The following is a 9,026-nucleotide window of genomic DNA, read 5'->3' as shown; positions in this document are numbered from 1 at the left end:
TGGATCTGAAATACCTGATGACTCAATTTTCTGCTCAGAGTGTTCTTATTTATTGAGGATTTTGGGTGCTACAATACTTCATCGACTATGCCTTCATGACTGTGTGTTATAAGAAGTAATCATATTCGACTTACAGAAGCTATTCTTATACAGTGCCCAAACTCCGTTAACAAATCTGATCTCTTCAGCCCCCCCCCCCCCCCCCTGCTGTGTATGCAGCAAGTAAGAATTGTCCCACACTAAAGAACAGTATGCAGAAAAAATTTAGGCCTACTTACCTGCAGCAAACATCCTAGAATACTATAGAACCAATTAGGAAACACTGCAAAATGTGAGCTGATTCTTCCTACCTACCTAATGAAGTATACTCTGGTTTGATAAGTACAACTGTCACTGTCTAGTCTATGAAAGGTAAGTGTGATGCTTTTGATGAAGGAGGCTTTGTCAGCCATAGTCTTAGATCTCTTGAACACTTTTGATTCTTCTAAAGAAGAGCAGTACGCATAATGGTAGTTATTACATTGCTACTAATCCTATGTGGTAACATGGATACAACAGACTACACACATCAAATGAAACATTTCAAATCATTTAACGGAACAAAAATGGTGTTTGTATGGTTAGCACAGAGGACTACGCTGTCTTATATGCAACAATAATTTTATGTACAACACCGCAGAACTAGGAAACATTCCTTTTGATGGCACTTGTGACAGACAAACTGCAGGAAATCTGAATGTCTGGGATATTTACTACTAGTAAAATTCAAGAAACTTAACCTTGAACAATGTAAATAGAAACAACATGTATTAGATGGTCTTTTAGCACAGATACACAGTATCATCTGAATGTAATGGTGAAGTGCAGGTAGCCTATTAGTTTTGTCAGTGCATTTAAACCATTTCATACTGGGAAACTCACGACTGCATACTAATGCTGACATATCTGAGCTTATTATCAAGTGACGGCTCACCTTCAATATCAAATATTTAAACTAGAACAGTTAAATATAAATACTTCCATGCTTTGTCAAACTACACCTGCCTACAAGAGGGCATTTTTCTTGGGAAAAACATGTGCTGCCAATTGGTTCTCAGTCTGTCACCCACACAAGAAATAAATTAAAAATTACTAGAAATTCACATGTCCATATGCACAATCAAACCACCTTTTCTGTGTGAACCGACAGTTGCTTACACTTTTTGAGCTGTGACACCATGTAATATTATAACAGTAATGTTGGTAATGTGCTGTACATCTTAACACTTTCCACCTTTATTTTACACAATGCATACAAATTTTGTGAACAGAAATGTCTTCAAATTGTACTTGTGTAGTTCCTAGGTTTGAATTAAACTCACTAGACACTTCTTGATTCACCCACCACAGGAGTTCACTATGCAACAGAAATACCGACTAGTAAAATTAAGTACCTGATATACTAACAACACTTCTGTACACTTGCTCCCTCCCCTCACAGAATCTAGAGTACAGAGCTTTCATTCATTACAGAATTCCCATACTCTTCTTCCCTTGATTCCGACATACCTCTTATTTAGAGAATTGTAGCATTATGGAAGTGGGAGACAAAAATACGGCTTTTGTAATTGTTATGTAATGTGAATTTGCCTCTATCAATAACGGCAATTTTGAAGTCGTGCCCAAAAACCACTGAAAAATTTCTGTAGACATCCATGGTTCCGCCAGATGTAGACAAAAACCTTCACCAAGTACAGCATATGTCGTAACTGGAACAAGCTATCAAACAAATGATAATGCTCAGTGATTAATTGATTATAAATGTCTACCGAACTTTACAGTAATGACCAAGTAGGGGGGCTCGAACCGCACAATAACCCTGGGTTCGGTGTGGGTTGAGTGGACTGCTGTAGCCTGTTGTAGGGTTGTAAACCACTGCGGACTACGGCGGGGACGAAAACTCTACGTTGTTTCTAGGTCCCCAGTTCCATACAATACAAAACACATGCACAAGTGTTTACATTTTAAAAACAAATATTTTGAGGAACATAAAAGGATCTGTACTAAAAATTTCTTATTTCATTGTTTTTTGCAAAAATTTTGAAAGGCAGCCCTCATATGCAACATTAGAAACCATTTACTTGTAACAAAAACAAGGGTTCCCAATACAAATAAAGGTGGTACACCACACTGAAGATGATGTTCTGTGTTTATACTATCTGTATTTTTTAAACATAACATTCAGCATTCTTTTAGTCAGACAGAATGAAAACCATTTATCAACCAAACCTCCGATACCACAATCTTCGAGTTTATCGAGGACAGAATCTAACTGTACAGTCAAACGCTTTTGACAAGTGTCTCAGTGAACATAAGCTTGCTATACTTTGCATTTAAATTCAGTGTAACCTTAACCGTGAAAGAAACAATTGAATGTTTTGTCTAAATACACTTTCAAAATCCAAATTTAGTCATAAAGTTATCTTATCTTGGGACAGGCGTGTTATTGTTGTTGCATATATATTCTTTTCGAACAGCTTCAAATGGAGGGGCTGGTCGGTAATTGAGCATGACTGGAGACATAGCCCTTGATGGTGATGTATTGCATACATCACTCAAACACAGGTCATATACTGAAGAACAGGATTTTAGTACTTTACTGGAATTCTATAGGCCTATGTGCTTGTGCTTTTGAGTTAATTTCATTCTTAGTTTCCTCAGCAGGGCATGAAGTCATCAAGGTTTGGTTTTGTGTCTATGGCATTGCTTCTTATTTATATTCTACTGCTTTATCCTTTGAAATGATTGCATAAAGCTTCTCAGCTACTTTTAGGATGTGATCATTAAGTATGTTGTCTACCAGACTGCTATCACTTATTATTTTATTGTTTCCTTGAATAACCAAATCTTTGCTTTCCTTAACTAAATTTCTGGTTTCTCTTGTTCCGAATTAAATCTGATAACCTGAATGATTATTTTCAGACATTAAGGGGATATGCTGATGAAAATGACCAAAAATTTTTCTTGGTCTATAGAAAAGAGCACTTCATACTGATTTCAAAAATGTATAGTCTATGGGTATTATCATTTTCCGTTCATTAAAAAATTGAAGTTGAACGTAATGCTGCACAGGTGCCACGTCCATTTGTCAGTTTGAAGTGCGTCAGAATATGTGCTGCATTATTTTGTACGTCTGTTTTTTTCTGTCGTTAGTTACAGATCGTTAACACAGGTGTATTCTAGAAGGCGATTTCTCCCGGAACCAACGTACAGGCATGTCTAGAAGGCAATGGTTCAAATCTAAACAAAGATCTGAAAATATATGATTTTAGAATTTCATACGCACGTGTTTTTGTAGTTATTGTGTTGTTTTGTTTCTGCATGTGTGTTTCCTGTACTACAAATGCTGAGAATAAAGAAATTTAGCCCCAAACGAAACTTTTGCGGCAACTAGTTCCAAACACAACCAAATAATACACATCAATTGCTTCAAAAGCCGCCCGTGGAAACTGTGTCTACAGGCAGTGCTTCTAGACGCAAACTTGCACTTTCTGAATGTAATAAGAACAAGTCTAGAAGTATTGTGAGCATAAATTTGCTGTCAAGACTTTTGAACAGTGTTGTGAAATGTAAATACCACAATTGTGAAGATAGTATTGACGTTTCTGAAGACATTTCAGCAAGGAAGGTTCTTTCAAGTCAGTTAGTGATTGCATGTAACTCCCGTAAGATGCACAGTGATACTATGACATCATCAGTAACTAATAGTCGACATTACAGTGTAAATATTCAGCTTGGTTATGCAATGCGATGTATTAAAGGGGAAGGAGAGCTACCCAGACTTTTTGTCTAGCAATGGATTTGCCTCCACCTTCGCTGAAGTTTGACAGATACAATAAATTAGTATGTAACGCTTTATGTGGTTTAACAAGTAAGTGAACATGCACTGAAAAGAGCAGCAGAAGAAGCAGTAGCCTTGTCTGTGAATACAGACATTGTAGCAACATTTGATGGATCTTGGCAGAAGAGGGGGCCATACTCCTCTGAATGGGTTTGTAACTGCCACATTTACTGAAACTGGTGAGATACTAGATTATGGATGTCTAGCAAAGCACTGCCAGGGTTGTTCAAGTAAATTTATTGGCACCCATGTTTGTGCAAAGAACTTTGATGGCCCAAGTGGAAATATGGAAACGAAAGGAGTTCTAAACATTTTTAGACAATCAGAGATCAGATGTGGTGTGAGGTATGTATGCTACCTTTAGGATGGAGACTGTAAAAGGACACACTACTCTTGTTGACACTCCATATGGGGACACTCTCACAGAAAAGCTTGAATGTGTTGGGCATGTACAAAAAAGAATGGGACTCGGCTGAGAAAATTATGGAAGGACTTTTTAAAGATTTAAAAAAAAAACTGTCAGATGGGAAACACATGGATGGTCCAGGTCGTTACAAAAAGTGAAATTGATTCTTTGACTCAATATTATGGACAAGCAATGAGGAGAAAGGTAGGAGATTTGGAGAACATGAGACGAGCTGTTTGGGCAACATGGTTTCACAGAGTGTCAACAGATGAAACCCCACAGCATGATTTGTGTCCAAAAAGGGAAGATTTGTGGTGCAAGTACTGGTTGAACAATGCTACAGGCATACAATATACCCACAAGCATTCCTTACCACTTGCTACAATGGAGGCAATTAGGCCTATATATAGGGATCTGGCAAATAAAAGTCTACTTATGAAATGTATGCATGGTCTCTCTCAAAATTCAAATGAAAGCTACAACAGCTGGATATGGGGGAGAATACCCAATACTGTATTTGTTGGGCCGACAGTGCTGAAGATTGGTGTAATGGATGTGATTTACCGAAACACTTTTCTCCTAAATGAGTAAAGTTAAACTCGCAAAAATTGGTACAGATATTTAGAATGACCTACTCTACCTACCTTGCCTACTATTTCCTGAAAAAATTATGGCATGATGATGAAAATATCCGAGCTATATTTTTAAATATTTTTGTTGTAGTAAAATAAACTGTCTTTTTCACAGATCAGCACCAGGGAATGAAATTGGAGGCATAAAACATTTATGTGAATGTTGTCTGAACTCTGACTCTTTCTCCAAGCTGTGCAGTCAGTTGTTCCAAAGAAAATGGTACCACAGTGAAATAGTGTTCCGTTTCTTATACTATTATATTGTTGTCAGTACCAAAGTACAATTAATATCTCAATGATTATTTGGGAAATGCTGTAACTAATGAACCTAACTGTGTGTAAGAATTTTGAGCTCTCTCTCATTTATAGAGCAGCTGCACTACGAGGATGAAGATAATGCTAAAAATGCAGCCTGTTCAGGGCGTGACCTCTTAAGCAGAGGCATTTTGACTTTTCAATTACTTCCCTTAAGGTAGCTAGGTATTTCTCATAATATGAAAAAATATATATATATTAAAATTAGTGTTTCACATCCTCCTGACAATTGAGTCAAGAGACGGAGTACAAGCACAGTTAACGAGAAGGATGGCGAGGGAAATCAGCCATTCCCCTTTCAAAGGAACCACCCCGACATGTGCCTAAAGTGATTTAGGAAAATTGTGGCAAACCTAAGAAGAGAATCTGAGTCACAGTCCTCCCAAATGCAAGTCCAGTGTGCTAAATACTGCACTACCTCGTTTGATAATATGAAATCAGATCACCCTCTTTGTTTCTCCTGAGCATCTCATACAATTTCCTTTCCTTTACACATGGAGTTTTGATTCCTTTTGTAATCAATTCCTTTTTTTGACATTTTATTTTTATCATACTTCTTTTTATGGTGGGAGGGGGGGGGGGGGGAGCATTTGTTAAGGGCTGACAAAATTCATTACATTTACAGTTGTCTTTTCATTTAGTACTCTGTTTCCCACAGTAGCACTTTATTGTGAGCAGGCAAGTTTGTGCATCATGGTCAGAGGAGCCATTTGTGACTGGGTAACATTTATACCATTATCATTAAAAAGGAAACACTTTCCTGACATTCTGCAAACACTTGCAGAACATAAGGACAGTGTCTCCTTTTTAATCTTATTTCCACATTTTGTGATGTTCTGATGAAGACTTCAGTTCATTTATGTAACTGATTAAGAGTACGCCTACAGACAGAAGTCTTCTTGGACGCATCTTCTGGGAATACCAAACAGATCAAGTCCAGGGACCCCTATTGTTCCCCTTGAAAGTCAATGACATCTTGTCAATTCTGATGTCCTAGAAATATCATTTCAATGCTGACAGTCTCAAGCTTTATGTGTGTGCATGAGTGAATCAGGACATGTTTCCACAGGATGTGAAATGTAAACTTGTGTAATCACTCATTCTACTGAACCTTCCCCGTTGTGACATATCCTTACGTGGATCAAATACTGGGAAAACTAGACTGTTATTACTAACCACTGATGCTTGTGTGTGTTACATCTGCAATGTAGGCCCATTTGATTTAGGTTGGTTGCGGCCATACATGTTACGCAAATACCACCCATCATGCCCTCTTCATCAGTTCATCAGCCCACACGCACCCCAGCACCTTTCATTGAGGATAAAGTACCTGCCATCTAATTGTAATCACTAACAAAGTGTCACATATTCAGTATGCCAGCTGCACCCAGCCATAGTACAAAAGCTTTAACAAACTCCGTATCTACCACTGTTGTCTGCCTCTGGAACAAGCTAGCCTGCACTTTGTGCAAAACTCATTGCCCTGTTGCACTTAAGAGAAATATGAAGCAAATCCTTTTGTCAACCTCCAAGCTTTTCTCTAAAACCTTAATATATATGGCCAAATCCTCTCTGTCAAAGAACGAGGTTCACGCTTCCATTTTCTACTACTTTCCATTCTCCCTTTTTCTGTTTCTGTCACCCATGCCACTTTCTTTCCCTGTCTTCATAATTTATGTTCCGTTATATTTAACTTCCCTTCTTCATGTGCACTACAGCCACTGCCCTCAGTTTAAATCTAATGGCCTGTAACTTGTCTTGTATGTTCTACTTTTAACGAACTGATACAAACTTTTTTTTTTCCTACTACAGCAACAAATGTTTCCACAATTTGTTTTATACGGTGTATAGATTAAGTCGGGAACACTTTCAATTATTTATTGCACAAGAACTACGCATAGCAAAGGTGTCATACATATTGCATTCTGAAGAGAAACTCTTTCAGTTTTTTTTACAACCATGAGTGACCCGGCAAACGTCAATATGGTAATCAAATTCTTGCCACTTTTCTTGTCTTTGTCGTCGTCACTAAGCTTCTGCACTAGTTCCAATTTGAATAGTTTCATAGACAGCTTCTGTCGCAGGACTTTCTACACTGTCACTAGAGCCATTTCAAGTTCACGGGATGCACGACGCACCGATTTCTTTGGACTCCTCACGAATGGCTCCACATTCACTTCACTCACACTGGTTCAAAATGGCTTTGAGCACTATGGGATTCACTCACACTGGGACGTCCGTTTCTCTTTGCCGGGCACAAGCAACCCGTCGTAACGAATTTGTTGTGCTAGTGGTAAATGGCCTTCCTTGTTGGTGGCTTCTTATCGCACTTGGTTCTAACATCCGTTGAACAGCTGTAGCACACTTGTTTCTGTCGAACTTCAAAGCACAGAAAGCTCGCCCAGCACCTGAACTCGCCATGTTTGCGACTAGCGCTGACTATCGGCAAATTATCAAACTACGCTGTCGCGGTATACATGAAAAAGGAAAAAAAAAAAAACTTTCATGGTTCCTCTACAAAATGACATATGTAAGATATCTGTAATGTCAGGTTCTTGTGCAATAAATAATTGATAGTGTTCCCGGACTTCATGTACACCCAGTATTTTCTTCTAGGTGTTGTGTCCCTTATGATGAACAATGCTTTGAAAAATGTATCTAAGTATGTTATCACCCTATACATAAGTAATTTTCAGAATACAACACAAACGATTGTCCAATGGAATAAAATAATTGAAATCTTGATCTAGTGTACAGTCTCTGTACGGGAGTACGCAGAGATAGCAAAATTTTGTTTTACATTTTGTTACCCAGTCATGAGAGCAAAGAGAGTACTGCAATAGAAAAATAAAAATAAGTCGGTCATGCCTTTTTCGTAAGCATTCTGCTTCAAGCACGGAGATGGCACCTACGGCGTACGTACAAAGGTTTGTCTCTACGTTCAAAATGGTATGAATTTAAAATATTGCAAGCGCGAAGTAGACCCTATTACTTTCATTGGAGCACCACACACACACACACACAGTTTTCAAGAATTAGTGCAAACCGCCTCTTAAACCATGCTTAAATTTAAATTAGACCGGGTCTGCGCGAACGCAGTCCCGACTACCAAAAATTATGCACCCGAGTTACCCACAATAGGGGTAATCGCAGGGACACACACAGTTTTCAAGAATTAGTGCAAACCGCCTCTTAAACCATGCTTAAATTTAAATTAGACCGGGTCTGCGCGAACGCAGTCCCGACTACCAAAAATTATGCACCCGAGTTACCCACATTAGGGGTAATCGCAGGGGTCAGCCCAACCGAAGTGCAATGGAAGAGCCTCGTCCTGGAGGAACCGCCTTCATGATCACGGTATCCCCTGTGCCAGGTAAGTATGCCTACACTGGCAGAAATCCGGTACTTTATCTCTTATACTACGCATTATACGAATCGAGTGCGTATCAATATTTACATTACATTTGATCTACCCCACGACACACAGAACATGAAACGAGAGAGAACTGCATTCGCATTAACAAGAAACTACTCTGTGGTGTTCCAGACAGTCGGCTCCATCCGACAAAAATAGAAATGTGGGACCGTCAAGTTGTGTCGAATTGGACCACTAAACTCGGTGTGCCGACGGCAGATGTCACCCGTAACGCACAGCCAGCGCATGCGTTCATAGTCCCCCCTCCCCCCTTCGTTTCCGCGACGCACATCATACGTACTTCGATCTCTCTCTCTACGGCCTAGCGCTCGTTTCTCCTCGACGCACGAAACACGTATTTCGATCTCTCTCTCTCTC

General features: G+C 39.0%; 1 non-coding gene across 1 annotated transcript; it reads right to left on the bottom strand.

Moving 5' to 3' along the window:
• Positions 1 to 8,451: 8,451 nt before the first annotated feature.
• On the bottom strand, positions 8,452 to 8,614 carry LOC126106995 (U1 spliceosomal RNA). The gene has a single exon (XR_007523429.1). It is a non-coding gene; the product is annotated as a U1 spliceosomal RNA (small nuclear RNA).
• Positions 8,615 to 9,026: the final 412 nt, after the last annotated feature.

The sequence above is a fragment of the Schistocerca cancellata genome, chromosome 10 (assembly GCF_023864275.1).
Source record: "Schistocerca cancellata isolate TAMUIC-IGC-003103 chromosome 10, iqSchCanc2.1, whole genome shotgun sequence".
NCBI lineage: Eukaryota > Metazoa > Arthropoda > Insecta > Orthoptera > Acrididae > Schistocerca > Schistocerca cancellata.
Note: the sequence above shows the minus strand (reverse complement) of the source record. Positions and strands in the feature narration are given on the sequence as shown.